This window comes from Pempheris klunzingeri, chromosome 18 (assembly GCF_042242105.1).
Source record: "Pempheris klunzingeri isolate RE-2024b chromosome 18, fPemKlu1.hap1, whole genome shotgun sequence".
In the NCBI taxonomy this organism is placed as follows: domain Eukaryota; kingdom Metazoa; phylum Chordata; class Actinopteri; order Acropomatiformes; family Pempheridae; genus Pempheris; species Pempheris klunzingeri.
The window spans coordinates 8,584,099-8,600,773 of NC_092029.1; the positions used below are offsets into that span (position 1 = coordinate 8,584,099).

The following is a 16,675-nucleotide window of genomic DNA, read 5'->3' on the forward strand; positions in this document are numbered from 1 at the left end:
TTGTGAAGAATGAATCATCCTGAGGTCTGTGTGTTAGTGTGTGTTTGTGTTTGTGTGCACACATGTGCACAAATTCATGAGCAAGGCTTCAATGGACTGAGATGCAACACCTTCAGGCCGCATTCAGTCGTTGAAGAGAAATCTGGAACATGTTGGAAATCTCTAACTGAATCCAAATATTGGATCTAGATTTTCCTGCATGATGAAGCAGGTTGAAACCAGTCCATAGCTAGCCGATGAACCGCTGTAGCCGGCGAGCTAACTGCTAGCTGCTAACTTGCCAGCTGGCTGGACTAGCACCAGTCAATCCCAAACATTCCCAGGGATTCTGTCTATTTGTTCTTTTTTTCTCTCCCTGACATTTTGTCCAGTATTGCACGCTATCTAATTTGATAAAAAGTCATTGAGGAGGTAAGATAAAGTTCTTGGATCAAACAAGCTTGCTAATGGATCAGTAAGCAAACTCTTTAGCTTGTTAACTTAGCTCAGCCACAAACATTGCTCTTTTGTGAAATGGTTGACATTCTGAGAGAGGAGGTTAAATAAAAGTGAATGGCGTAGCACAGCTAAAAAGCTATGATAGCATCCTCCATTTTGCTCTCTCCGGCTCATCGTCCCTTTAAAACTCACAGCTTGCTTTGGTCGACAGTGCACATTTTGTGGATGAAAGTTAACCAAAGTGATATTCATCATGAAAAATTTGCATAGATTTACTTTGCCCCTTTTTGAATGAATCCATTAACTGCAGCGAATCCATTGAAATGGACTGAAAACACCATTGAATCTCATCATTTTAAATGTTGATGTGACCAGGCCTTCATCCAACAACTCTTATATTCATCCTGGCTCCATTACTGGTTAAACAGGGTGTGATGTTGTTACTATGATAGCATCATGAACATAGTGATCATACTGTTTTAATAATGCTTTATATTGTATGTATTTCTGCAATAGTTTGGGGCTCTGTAAGCGGAAGTCCATCCATAATCACAGCACATCCTGTAGGTCCTTACAGTTGACCACTAGTAAGGGATGTTGTTGGAGAAACATTTTACCATCAGCTGGTTCTTTTAGTATTTACTCGAACAGCTTCAGTGTGGCAGGGATCATGCAGCTCCACTGAAATGAGTGAAGAAATTACATCTTTGAAATTACATCTTTGAAATTTTTCAAGCGCAAATGGAGAGTCCCACAATGTACCTTAAAATTAAATATCAATACCAAATTAGCTTTGCTACAGTTTCCATTGCTGCGCAGTTATCTTCCTAATATGGATCATTAGTGATTTGGGGATCATTTCAGCGCTGCACTGCAGAGTCTATCTGATGGTCTGGGACGAATATTGCACCAATATTTTACAGTTTAAGAAGACAAAATCCACCCATCATCACTGCATGTATATACATATCCCTGCAGCTGACAACTGTACTCATGAGAAGCTATCTGGATTCACATAAAGTAATCTGTGTATCCTGTGTGTGATTGGTGTACCTGAGTGATGCTCGCCTGTGATGTGCTTCTATATTGGCTGCAGCAGTTTGTGGGAAATACTAACCCAACAAACAATCTGCTGGAGAACTTATTATTACATTATTTCCTCTGATCTAATTATAGCTCTCAGATCCATGTTCCAGCCATAATCATACCATTTAGTCATAATGGTATCTCCAATTAATAAACATCCTGCTCTGTTGCTGAGTGGTATCACATTTAAGTGGTTTAACCTTATTATGATTATTAATAGAGGAAACTGAGCAGTTAGCAGGTGCAGTGATCAGTATGATGGCAAAGAGAGCAGTGAGATGTTAGCTCCAGATATGATGCCAAAATGCCCCCCAAAACTAAGGAATTTAAACTGAAACATGAGTACCATTTCTAACAATGATAATTGCATCAATTTTAAATCAGTCAAGTTCACCAGCACAGCATTCCCATAGTTCTTAGCCCAAATGGCCACTAAAACGAAGTGCTCACTACCTTTTCATGCCATTAGGTTAATGAAAAACAAGCATGTAGAGACACAAATACACACAAACAGACACACACTCATCTTTTCTCCCTTGCAGTGGAAGAAAACAGTAGAGACTGTGTAAAAGCTTTTGTTCAGTGCTGGCAGGTAGGTAATGCTGCAGCTGGGATTTTTGTTTTTAGGGGCTATAGAGAAACATCTTTAAGTAGAGTGACAGTTGGAGTGGCTGCTTGGCTTTGGAGAAGCTGGACACAGGCACAAATGCTCAAACACACACGCACACACACACACACACACACACACACACACACACACACACACACACACACACACACACACACACACACACTCATGATGGATTGGAGTGGTTGAGAAATCACATTACAGAGGAGCATGTTGTGGATCACACAAACAGTACTCAGTATTACACACAGTAACTTATTTACTGGCTTTAAGATAAAACAGAACTGAAATAATTAGTCATTTAATCAATTAGTCAATTGATAGAAAAGTACTTGCCAACAATATTGATTGATAATTGTTTATTTGTTTAAGAAATGTCTTTAAAAAAGTCATGAACTGGCTCTTTCCGCTGACTCAGGTGTACAAATCTATAAACAGTGATGTTTCACTATTTTGGAGGACTTTATTGGCCAAACAACTATTGATATAGATAAATCAATAATGAAAATAATCACTTCCCTGGTATAAAATATCAGTTTATTGATCTAAGTTCCTGTTCAGTCATTAGTGCTCTGGTTTCATCTTGCTATGACTCAGTAAGCACCTCTAGCTCTTTTTGTCCTACAAATGAGTCAGTATCTATGAAGCTATGCCAGCAACGATGCACAAAGCAAATCACAGGTAAATTAAGGATTTGTAGACATAACCCAGTTTGGAAACCAGGCCAAGTGTGCCAAGAAGTAGAGACCATGCTCAGCACATAACTGCAAATATGTTTGGCCCTATTGGAAAACGCCGTCTGTCTGGCCTGTAGTAGCAGGTAGTCTGCTGATGGAAACCTGCAGAGTCTTCCAGATTTACTGCATCATAAATGGCTTAAGTGCAATCGGCTTGTGAGCGTTTTTGTACAGTAAACACACAGACAGAGCCTGCATGTCCACATGCACTGGGAGCAAGTGGTGGCTGGATGTGCTCCACTGACAATGAATGGGTGATCAGCAGTGCCGTTTCAGTGATAGCACCCAGAGTAATATTATGGAAATATGGCCACATTTTCTGCTTCATAACAGTAAGCAGGAGGGAATAAAGCGGCCGGCGCCCATTGATGCTATGAGCGCTGTGAGGCACAATGAAGCTCATTTAAATAAGGTGACAAAGTTGGCCAGCAGTTCATTGTCAGCCGGGACACCACAGGTTCTTTTCATGTCTCCCATTCAGCCTGAGACACAAAGTTAATTTAGTCTTGGCCCTCGACCCAAACACAATAAACCACACTGATGCTATTGTCTCTTGACTTACTGGAGGAGCTGGAACATTTTGGGGAACAGCTTGTGTTCAGAAAGTCTACCTGGCTGTTTTCATGCTGTCACTTCTCACATACAATAAACTAACATGTGAATCACACCCTCTCAAGTTTCGTTTTATTTATTGTCCTCAAATTAATCGTTTTTATCAAATGTTATGCAGCGCACACACCTTTCTTGTATAAGTGTGTATAAACACGTGTAGACACCACAACCACCAATGATGTGGTTGATTTCATTCGGCTCCCATGAGGTTATTCTGAGGGAGGAAGAGGCCAACATCTACTTACTAATGCGTGTGTGTCTGTGCGTGTGTGTAATGTGTGTGTGTTTGTGTGTTTATGTGTTTGTGCAGCCTTAATGTTTCTTAGCCCGCTGGGCGTCCATCTGTGGGTTTGTCTGGTGTCATTTCCACTCTACATATCCTGCTACTCCTCACACGCAGACACACACACACACACACACACACAAGCACACACTTAAAATACCAAATACACTAAACACACACCACATGCACTACCATTACATCGTTCATGCACACGTAAAAAATCGGACAGAAACAGGCTCATACAATGAACCGCACACATTAAACATGCAGACATGAACACACACACACACACACACACACACACACACACACAAACACAAGAGCCCGTGGGTACGATAGAGGTGCCTCCTAATACATCCTATTTATCATGCAGCAGTTGAACCCCCCTCGTTCTAACCAACACACACACACACACACGCACACACTCACACACACACAGACAGACTTACACACACACATACACATGCATACACATTTTATCCTCATAAAAGCACTGCCTGCATAGATTGGCCATTAAGATATAAGAGAGTACGAACAGAAAACCACTGGTGGGCTGATAATTCATTTACAAACTGATGCTGGTGTGTGTGTGTGAGTGTGTGTGTGTGTGTGTGTGGTGAACAGTAGCACACAAACCGATAAAGAGAGTGAGGAAAGGACGGAGGCGCAGGGTGAGAGTAAAAAGAAGAGGAAGGAAAGATAATGGAAGCGGAGGCAAGAGGGAAAGAGGTGATAGAAATAGAAAAGGAAGAGGAGAGAAGGAAACGATCGAGGAGGAAGGGAGAAGCAAGACAAGACTAAAAGGAAGAAGAGTGAAAGAAGAGAAGGGTACGGAAAGACAAAAAGCAAGACAGAGGAGAGAGGTTTTTGATAAAGGAAAGAAAAAAGAATGAGAAGAGAGAAAGGGGGAGCCACTGGGAGGGTTGGAAGATAAAGAAGGAGGGAAAAGGCAATAAGCAGAGAGGGCCGGAGCCTTGAAGGAGCCAGGAGAGGAAAAAGCTAAAGAACAAAAACAGCTGCACAAATTGTATAGCTCCTGACATCTATTTGAAATAACTGCAGCTATACAATTCACCGCAAATTCTTTGAATGGAAAACCATGAGGCATAACAAGCTTTAACCCTTAACAGCTCCCACATGGAGATCTGAATAATGTATCAAAACTATAGCTTAGAACTCCTCCATCTTTTCTCTGTATCTTCTTCCTGACTGCAGCAGTGAAAAAAGACATCATCTGGGTAGTTTGGGTCCTAAATGATTCTCCTGGCTGTATTCTTGCAGCGCCTGTTGTAAATATCCTTTAGGTAGAGAAGAGCACCGCTCCATAAGGATGCTCTGGAAGGTGAAGGAGTAGAAATTCCTCAATATTTGTGTGGATACTTGGAATTTCCTCAAGCATCTGAGGTGAAACAGTCTCTGTCTTTCCTCTCTCACCTCTGAGTTAGTATTCAGCGCCCAGGTCAGGCCCTTGGGGATGTGGACACCAAGCTGTCCACTCTCTCCACCGTACCTCTTGATATTAAAGGATAGCTGTGGTATTTTTAAACCTGTACCTATTTTTACGTAGTTTGGGTTTGAAATGAGTCGAAGGTATGAATAGTTTTGGAACTGGTCCAGTAGATCGCCTCAGGTGGTAGCTGCAAAACGCCAACAATGGCTCTTCTGGGGCAGTCTTGCACGTCAAAGTGCGTCCACTAAAAGTGTTTGTTTTTGCCACGGACAGGCTTAGATTGTTATTCGAAGTGTCTGACAGTATTACAGAAAGGATCCCTGCAGAGATAGATCTGTAGAATTCTTGTTATTTAATTAGAAACAGCTGTTACATTGCTTGGTTCAAAGCCACCAGACTCCATTGACAAAAATAGTAATTTTACCTTGCATGCTGTGACTTTGGTGTTTTAAATCAATAGTTAAGATCTTAACTAATCCTTTAAAACGCCAGAGTCACACAATAACACAAAGAAACTTACAGACTGAGGCAGCAGTAGACCAGCTAGTGTTCTGCAAGGTAAAAATTAGAAAAAAACTACTTGATGTTGGTCTAATCTGTACATGGGATGTTCCTTATGTGTGTGCAGTATGAAGGGGCTGCAAAGTTGATTTTGTTGTGTGACCATGTGTTGTAAAATGACAAACAAATAAGATGAGGCAATGGTTATATATATTTGAGGTTTTGTTTGGAGCGGTGGTACGGCCTTACACATTGCTCCTTTAAAGCATGTGGGTACGACAGACCGAGTCAGACAGGTTGAATATCATTTTGAACACACGGCTGTATTTAGGCAGCACATAGTTTGAGAGTCTGTCCATGGAAACTATCCAGTTCTGCATCTTTCTGTCTATTCAAACCCTCCTGACGTCATGCTCAGGAAGGCAGATAGGTGTGAAAGGTCCACCTACCCATCTATTATCCTGCTGTTTTCGCTTGCTGGCTGCCGATGACGTCAAAGCAAGCACAAAAGTTGTTAAGCTCACCTACTAGAGACGCATCAAGCCTCCGTTGTCTTCTCCTCTCCTATGTGCTCTCGTCAAATTTGGTCCAGTTTAGATCAAAGTGGCAGAGCAGATAAAACACATCTAGACAAATCCAAGCATTTCACTCATTCTGCTTTCCTCTGATAATGTCAGCGTTTCTTTGGTCTGGCTGGATCAGACACAAAAAGGCAATCTGACAGACAGACAGAGGAAGAGAATTCTTTCAAAGGCAGCAGCGGGAAGACAACCAGATGGACAAGCTTTCCATCAAAGACATTAAATTTGGTACTACATAGTTTGATTAATAAGGCAGAAAAAGGGAGGGGGGAGGCGACCAGGCGAGGGAGACAAAGAAACAGAGAAAGAAGGAAGGGAAGAGGAAGAAAAAGACAGAGAGAGACCGGTGCATTTCTTCGGATGATGATCTGCGTCATATTAATCATAATCAGTCGGTCAATCATGGTAAATAACCATAAACAGCTTCTGCTGCAACCTGCAATTATTAATAATGACACATTCAGCTCAGTATAAGCCTAGGGCGCGCACACACACACACACACACACACACACACACACACAAACACACTCTGCACAAAAACACACACAGATGTTCTTGTTTGCGGCAGTCTAATGATATCTGATTGACAGTCTGCAGAGAGAGATTGTCCTCGAGCCTTGTGTGTGTGTGTGTGTGTGTGTGTGTGTTATCTGGCTCTTGTTCTGCGTGTATTTAATTGTGTGTATTTGAGTGCGTGTAGACTTGAACGCATGTGGGTGTATTATTGTGTGTGCACGATTCAGATGCCACTGCTATAAATAACTCTCCCTCTGTCTGTATTTTGGGATGGGGGCCATGAATTGTGCCACACAGATTGAGGTTATACTCAGATCTAATTTGATTGGGTGAAATAGGTGTTATATTCGTGGTCCTTATACTATATAGTGGGCTTTAAAGTCAAACTGAAATTGAAAGTATCAAAATGAAGTTCTATTTTTTTTACTTTTTGGCTCCGAGTGACAGTATTGGTTCAGACGGTGCTGTGATTGGTCCAAAATCTGTCTGGACAGGCACTAAAAATTGTTCGATATATTGCTTTAATTCCAACAGCCACACAGTTTATCAGCTGGTAGTAGCATGTGACACTGCAACATGTTGCGGAGGAATCAATTAATTCCAATGGAATTGCTATGACTTAGCTAGTTAATCTGGCTGCTGAGCATGCAGGACGACTCTTGGTCGTGAGTTTTGACAATCTGGTCATTTGCCATCACCACCACTGAACCCACAAAAGAGAGACAGACCTTTTTGTCTTTTTTTCTTTAATGAGTGACGAACACAGACACAGACCACTTTACAAGTGGAATACAAACTTATCATCACAGTGAGTCCTTGTTAAAGGTTGGTAAAGGACTGATACCTTGAATTGTAAATGGTGCACAATCAATGCTATGTGGGCTGAAAATGTAATCATTGTCAATCAAAAGCAACTTCTGGACAGTCTAAGAAAGAAAAGAAGACAAAAAAAAAGAAAGAAAATTAAAATGACAATTTTACAGAAACTGATTTCAAGCCAGACATTTTGTCATTGTTTACAGGCAAAGAGAGAGCGGCATCCAGCTGACAGAAAACAAAAGAGCAATGGCAGAAATAGATAGAGACAGAGGGGTGGACAGTCACAGACAGAGAGGGAAGATCTGTTGAAATACCAAACTGATTAGCTGGTGTTTCTGACATTTAAATGCCACGTTTACATAAAGAAAATTTTTCATAGGAATATTAATCACTGTATTTAATTCATGAGGAGATGTGAAATGGATCCATGGTGCTTGTGATAGGAGAAACGGACAGAGAGAATCACGTGCTATTAGTAATAATAGCACAAAAATACTCTATACTGAATTGTTAGTTTGTCTTTATTACCCATTAAAGATACAGATATCTAGATGACCTTCAAAACCCAGCAGTGTTCAACAAACCACGATAGGACGAGCAATACGTAAGAAATATCATTTATTTAATGGTTTTTATCCAAAGTACCGTGAAGTAGTAGGAATGCAAACGTTATCAGCATACAGTAGGTTTTGTCAGTGTAAAGTGAAACCACTGGCACCGTCATCCTTTAACTCAATGGTGCGAGCATGGCATAGCCCATTGAGCTAATAGGTGACCTCACGTTGTCTACCCTGAAACATCTTCATCTTCACTGCTGGGCTGAAACAACTCCTCAGCATGTGGCACCGAGGTGTTTCCAGTGAGCGAGAACCCGAATGTATTCTTGCACTGAAGCACTTTGTCAGTGACATTCCTGCCTCAGAGTAAAAACGACAGAAGGACCAGAAGAAGAGAAGCAGACACAGTATCAGCTAATTCACTCTGTGGCATTTCTGGTTAGGAGGCAGAAATAAGATTCACATTAAGTCTATCTGTCTGTCTTTCCAGTGACATTCCATTAAAGTACGTTGGACGTACGTGGGACCAAAATTGCCGTTAGAATTTGTTCAGGTGCTGGGGCTTATTATTGCAAATTAGGCGAGAAGCTGGATTTTGCCTGTGGGCCAGCAGCTGCTGATCACAGTTCTAAGTACCCTGTCTAGAGCTGTAGTATAGAGATGAGTGACCATAATGACAGCCTACGAGTGCTCCTCTACAGCACAGCTTTCATTAACACACTGCCATCTTGATCCATCTCAGTTGTTCCACATGACACATCAGGGTACTTACAGGGTGTTGCTAACTGGGTAACACTGCCTCCATCCTCTCTCTCCATCTGTTGACAGCCATGGCAGCAAGATATATAAAAAAAAAGACTGACAGGCCAACAAAAGTGCAAAACAGATGAACCAAATGCGTATAATCTGGACAGGGATCTGTGAGCCCTGACAAGTGTTGGGTTCCACTGATTTGTTGGGCCAATATTTTTCATACCAGATATTGGCCACTCACACAGTGTACTGTAATTATGACTGATCCCTGCCAGCTACGCGAAGACCGTTATCATTAATTATCATAGTTATTACATAATTTGGTGGAGAAACCGCCTAAAGTCATTGGTCTTGAATGAAAGTGCTTTTGGTTTCTACTGTTCACTCATTTTGACTGACACATAATTTATGAATATCACTGTTAAACAAACCATACAACTCTTGACTTATCGAACTAATCAGCTCTGATAATTAGTGTGTTATTTTCGTTTTTGTGAGAATTCAGAAGCTAAACTGAGAACTTTACCGAAGTAACCACAGCAAGAACTCCCCATATCACATCGCAATATACAATATGATGTCTCATTCTCTTTGTACCAGCCTTTCTTTTATGTATTTAATAGATGAAATCCAGTTCCAGTTCAAGACCACCAGAGGAGTTCATCAAAGCCTCAGTCACCAGTAGAAACATTGGTACTTTCTAATGGAAGGAAGTACAGTAGCCCAAAGAGAACCAACCACAGTGACAATTGCATCCCCATAGTGTCCTCCAGTAGTCTAATGTTGTTTCTGAAACCTTTTTGGTGGCGATTTTGACCAGCATGTGGAGCTTGATGTCTTCCTATTTGTTTCCTGTTGAACCTTTGTTGGAGATTTCTGTTTTTGTTAGAGCCTTTTTGTCTTAGCTGTCAAGTTGCAAAGCTCTTGACCAGGACCTCTTAAAGGTCTCATGTAACTCTGATCTGTTTAGACTTCCCATTAAATTCAAAATCAAGTTTAAGATTCTTGTGATCTACTGCAGCCTTGTATCACCAGTGTGTCAGGGACTGCTAAACATTGGAACTTTCTTACTTTGAACATTTTAGGAAATACCCTTATTCTGTTTCTGGTAGAAAGCTAGATGAGGAAATCAATACAAATCTCATATCTGTCCTTTAATAAAATGCTACAGCCAGCAGCCTGTTAGGTTGGCTGAGCACAAAGGCTGGAAGTACTGTTGAATCCCTGATTTTTTTTTTGTTTGTTTTGATGGATATGGAGACAGATTTTTGCTCAGGCCTAGAAACATTGGTACATCAGTTTTCAAACAAGCATATTAGTTGATCTCACTCTCACCTCATGTAAAGCTGCAGTGCCACATGATGAAACGCTAGCACCGAGCTAAATACGAGGCCATATCTCCTGGAGGATCTTGATAATCTCCTTCACCTCCCTACGAAGCCCATAAGATCAGGAAATTTGAAAGGTGAACGTTGGGGCTAATGAGGAGCTTAACACAACTCTCTGCAAAGTTCAGCTGACTCCTGCATAGGTAACACATCAGCTGTATGAGTCAAAGGTATGTTAACAGTGCCTATTCCCATGAAAGCACTATTGTAAGGTTCATCACTACAGCCTTAAGTATACCAGCCTAATGGCCATCTGCTGATGTTAACCCAAGTGGAACTCAGTTGCGTGAAGTCTTTCTATTACTGAGCGACTACGGGCATTATGGCTTTTACAGATATGACGCAAGAGTCGTGATGACGATGAGTAGGCCTGAGTGGGGAAATTGGGTATATAATGGAGAGATTTTCACCTATGATCATCGTTGTCTCTTTCCATCTCTGCCCCTCTCCTTCTCTCTCTTTCCTTCTCCATTTGCTCCCACTCCTTCGCTGTCCCTTCCTCTTTTTTTTCCCTTCTGCATCCTTTTATCTTTTCCCCTCTCACTTTGCTTGTCCCATCTTCCCCGCCGTCACTCCTCTCTCTCCGAGCCCTAAGTAGCCACAAATGGTCCCTAATAGCCTCCAATGGAGATGAATTGATCGTTGTGCGAACCGAATCGATAGGAGATTGCTTTTTGCTGTACACAGTGGGATACAGCGCAGGCAGGCAGCCTTAATTAAGTTAACAGTAAACCAAGATTGCTTCTGAGTTTTATTAGGAGAATAAAGTTTACAATGAGTACAGAGATGGAAAAAAATTATAGTTTCAGTATGAAAGCTGGGAAGATTAGAAAAAGGGGTATATATTTACTTCTCTGTGTCTTTGGTTGGCTGCTACTCAGTCGTGATTCTCTCCTAAAGTGCTGGAAATGTTCTCTCTTCCTCTGCTTGTCTTTCTATCCTCTCCATCCCTGCTACTTTCCATAATACCTCCCCTCCTCTACCAACTCTTTCTCCTGCTTCTTCTCACTCTCTATCCCATCTGACCTCATCTCCTTCCCCCATCCCTCCCCCTTTCTCTCCCCCCTCTCTCCTCCCTCCCTCTCTCTCTCTCTCTCTCTCTCTCTCTCTCGTCTATAATGGGATGAGCAGCAAAATTTGATCAGCAGTTTTTTAAAGGTCACAGAACCAAGCGAAAACTCTCAGCCAAAGCGCCCAGGGAACGAGGGAGGGAAGGATGAGATTGAGGAAGGGAGGAGGCCAGAGAGGGAGATAGCGGTCCTGCAGAGTGGAGGATGCAGGGAGGGGACGGAAGGAGAGCTGGAGAGGGAAACGCCGCATGAAGAGAAGGCGGAAGGTGGAGAAGGTAGCGCAGTAATGGAGGGAGGAGACGGAGGGAGAAGGGGGGAGGAGGCGGATGAGGTAATTTGTTGTTGTATGACACATCAGATCTGGTAACAGATGAATGCATATTAATTATGTAGGAGAGGAGAGGAGAGGAAAGAGGGCATGGAGCGATGAGGAGAACGGGAAAGAGGGAAGAGGTAGGGAGGAAATGAGAAGATGAGAGAAGATTAGCAGAGAGACGAAATAGTGGGCGGGAGAGGGAAGAAGGTAAGGATGTAGAATTGAGGAGTGGAAGATGATTTTTTTTTTTTTTTTCTCTCACCCACTGCCTCTCTCTCATCTCTTCCTCTTACTTCACTAGCTGTCGGATCTTAATCACCCCTCCATCTCTTCAGGCCCTATCATCAGATGTGTCTGTGTCCCTCACTGTCTTATTCCCTCTCCCCTCTCCCCTGACCTCTTCTGTTCTCTCTTCTCGTCTTCTCTTTAAGATTAAAGACACTTTTATCGCTCTGCAGTGTCTCATAATGGTCACACAGTGCAGCTGTCTCCCTGTCTGGAGAAATAATAATTCTTTGATATCAGTCTATCATTCATTATCAAATACACCAAAATCTGTCCCAAACTCACTGAAGACTCTCTCTCTCTCTCTGCTTTCTCCTTTCGCTACTGTCCCTTTCATCACCCTCAATCTATTCCCCAAGTATTTAAGTGTGAGTGTCTTTCTCAACCATTTCAGTGGCATGTCTGTGATCTGTGTGCATTCATGTGTGCGTGCTCATTTTCAACTTTTATTCATTCATCTCCCCCAAAAAAACACTTACAGACAGACTCCAGGTAAAACATGACCAGTTTAAGTTCATTGAATTACACCAAATATACTAGGGCTGTAAATTCTTAGGAAAATGTTGAATTGTAATTTTCTGGCCAATATTGTGATTTCGATTGTTACGCCCCACCATTGGTTGGCCCTATGGGGCAAACAAACAAATCAGTGACCCAACACTTGACTCAAACACCAGGATTTATTAAATCAACTACAAAACAGTTGAAAGATCAAAACAGTTGAAAGATAAAAACAGTTGAATAGATAAAAAGCTCATAAAGGCAGCAGGAGCTGCAAAATGGAGCCTGAAGCCGTCATCCACTTCCCTTCCTGGACCAGCTTCACCTCATTCAGGGATTCAGGACTAATCAAATGTAGAAGACCTGTGCAGAGCTGTAGAGAGGAGAGGAAAAGGGACAAACAGCACAGGGAACGCATACAGCCGTAACATGATTTAAATTTTGATTATTTTCCTGGAGGGTATCTCCAGCTCTGCTGTATTTTAAACAGTTATAATCACAAATCTATTGTGTTTCTACATGAACAGAAGATAAAATGTGAAATAATGCAGTTGCTTGTTTTTGAGATCATTCCTCGACTATAAAAAGTCAATTTCAGCTGGTATTCTACAGAAAATTGACCAATTCAGCTCACATTTATTAAGCTATTACATCAGTGGTGTAGCTACGGCTGGTTAGCTGCTTAAGCTAATATTAACGTTAGCTCTACCAACTGACAGGAGAAGCTGCTTCCAGGCCTTGAATCCTGGAGCCCCTGGTTCATTTTTAAGGTGATAGCTTAACATGACATGAGGTGGTAAAATAAAAAAAAAAAAAGTTAAACTGGAGATTTTGATAACTACGTCTGCCAGCTGTCATTTACAGCAAACAAACTTTGCAAACATTTACATTAAAATGAGAATAAGACTAAAGATCACGTTGACCAGACAACAGCCGATTCGTTCTTGTTGTTTGGCCACAGAACGTTAATTCGCGACAGCAGGGTAGATTTGCTGCCGTCAGTTGTCTTTATAGCTGGTGAAAAACTGTTGCTGACTAAACTTTTCATCACCTCCTGCAGCTTGTTAAAAAAACTTTTATTATGTAATCCACTTTTGTGAGTAAAACCACAGCTCTGTGGATAATAAAATTAGACTCTATCAAATCATGATTTTTGCACAAACGCGATTAGTCATTCAGCCCGAGTCAAAATCGATGGCATCAAGCAGATAATTGCTGTTTTGTCGTTTTACAGTCTGTTCATATTTTCTTTAAATGGAGCACAGAATTGTCGGTGCCACATTATATGGGGAGGAGACTGTATACAGTGTGAATGGACAGCATCGAGCGTCAGACTATGATAACAAGACAGTAGGTGGAATAAACATTCTTGGTCCCTGAGGGATTTTGTGCAGACTTAAGACAGATTGACAGAAGGCTGCAAATCAACTTGTTTTCTATGTTTTCTGAAGCATCCTGTGCACACACATGCTTACTGTGCTCTACAGTCAATGCATTCACAAGCACATTAAACATATTCATAGCAGACGTGCCAGTATTTATTTAGCTCTATAGATAGTTATGGGCAGCGATATCAGCTTTATCAGAGGACAAAGCTCTTCAGTCAATACTTCTCAACAACTCTAAATAACTGTCTCTGCAGAATCAACACATATTAAGACTAATGTGTTGTGTCCACAGGTGGGTTTACAGTATACACTGATATTAACCAGCTGAACGCAAACATGCCCCTGCCCTTGTGCTCGAAACAGCAGCACTGAAATGAACATCTCTGCCGGCGGCATCAAAGCCTGTCGCAGCGGATCCCAAAGGACCCGGCCATCCAGCTTGAAGCTCCACCAGTAAAGCGCTGAAGCTTTCATCAGCTGCACATATCACAAAACTGCCATATCTGCTAACATAGCTGCTGCTAGCGACTGTGCTGTCTGCAGCCCTCCATCTCACTCCTCCCCAGAGCCACAGTTGTTGAAAGGCCAGGCAACTTCACACCTTATCTGAAGTTTCTGTCGTTTGACACATGCAAAGGTTGCAGGGATTGTGGCAGTGGGGGGTATGCGCATGCTTCGTCTTTTGTCTGTCAGGAGAGCTCAGTGACTTAATTACAAAGAGTGACGCAGTGACGCAGCTGAAGTTAGTTGTTCTGCAGCTGAGCCATGTAATGAGAATTTCACATCAAAAGCCGAGTGTGGTGCAAATGAACAGATGGTCTGGTTTTGAATATCTCTCTTTATATGCCACCACATTAGCCCAAGTTAGAACACCAGTTTTTTTTCTTTGTTCACTGACCCTTAAGGATGTGTGCTTTAATAACCAAGAGAAATCAATATGGTTGTTGCCTATAGTGTAAAAATCTTATCCCTGCTATCAAATTTTCTCTCCACCACTTGTGTTTGTGTGTGATTTATTGTGTGTTTTTTGGGGAGTGTGTGCGTCCCAGCTGGAGTGAAGACTGTTTATATTATTGGTGATGAAAGAGGGGCCCCCAGGGGCCTCAGTAATGGGCTGGGAGGCCTCTGACTTCTTATAATGGCCTCTCTATGTGTGTGTGTGTGTGTGTGTTTGTAAGAGAGGCACAATTGCAGCACTATGTAATTGTCAATAGGAGGACACACTTTTACAGAATAAAATGAAGTCGATACACAAAGACACAGAGACAGAGAGATGGAGCCTGTCCTGAACATAAAGGCACGGACACAAAGAAAACACAATGTCTCTCTCTCTGTCTCACGCACACACACGCACACACACACTCACACACACACTCACATTGTGGTGCCAGCTGAGCCCACTGTGTCCAATAACAGCAGGTGCTGTCAAGTGCAAGCACAGCAGACCTGCCCTGACATGGAAACACACACACACGCACACACAAACACACACGGTTGGATGCACATATGTCAGCACACCACAAACTCATTCATACACTTTTCCTCTTCGTGTAACACTCACATCCAATAAACATTCGCATAGTTAAAACTAATGTCAGAGAAGTGTGGTTTATACAAGGTTACAGTTTATGTGTTTGTCCCTGTTTTTTTTTGTGTGTGTGTGTGTGTGTATACCTGCTATTTGGCTGTGAAAGGCTGTAGTGTTGCCATATGGTGTCACATTGGGGCACTCTAAACTCAGCCATCCAGAAGTGTGTGTGTGTGTGTGTGTGTGTGTGTGAGAGAGAGAGAGAGAGAGAGAGAGAGAATAAAGCACTTATTTGATATGTAAGCTGTTGGTGTTTAAACACTTCTAGTTGATAGTGTAGAACAGTAAATGTCTGTCTCTTTTTGGGGCTAAACGAAGTTAATAATGGAATATGTTTCTATGTCTTTTTTCCTCCTTTTTCTTTCTTATTTTCTTTCTTTTCTTTATGTTCCGTCTCCTTTGTCTCTTGCTTCCTCTTCAGCCTTATGTCTCTCCCTCTCTCTCTCCCTGTGTGTGTGTTAATATATTTAGCAGAGCCATATCGTACGCTGTGCTGACTTCATTAACTATCTCAGCATGAGGCTCCAGTGACTGAATGATAATAAACCTACACACACACACACACACGCTCAGCGCTGGGAGCCAGTATTGCATAGATAACTGATTACAGTTTACTTCATTATGATGAAAGTGCTAATTGTAAATACATCCTCTTTAACCCTGCAGACCTTTTAGCGAATCCATCATTTAGGAGTGGACTCGATCATCATTTAAATTCTAATCACAATCAAGTTTCTGAAAATCCCACACAGACTGAATATGAGGAGAATATGATACACAACATATTTGGGTCCATAACAAAACACAAAAAGAAACAAATGTTTAATCGGCTTTGATCCTGAAGTCCTGGAAACATTGAAGTACTACTAAAATTTTCATTTTGATCAACAATGGAGCCGTTGACAATTTAAAAATGACATCTTAGTCAGGCTGTAATTAACAACCTATAATTTTCATTATTGAGTAATCTCCTTGATTAATTGATGAATCATTTTTCCAAGTCAGAAAATAACAAAAGAATAAAGATTTAGTTAGAAAATCAAACATGAGAGAGAAAAGCAGCAAATCCTCACATTTAAGCAAGTAAAACCACCGAGATGTTTGGCATCTTTGCTTGAAAAATAACAGTGTGTCCGTTATCAGAGGAGTTGCCAATGAAATTTTTTGTCGATTGATT

General features: G+C 41.6%; 1 protein-coding gene across 1 annotated transcript in view; it reads left to right on the forward strand.

The window, feature by feature from the left end:
• nkain2 (sodium/potassium transporting ATPase interacting 2) overlaps window positions 1-16,675 on the forward strand; it is a 73,566-nt gene that overhangs the window by 20,771 nt on the left and 36,120 nt on the right. The window lies entirely within an intron of this gene.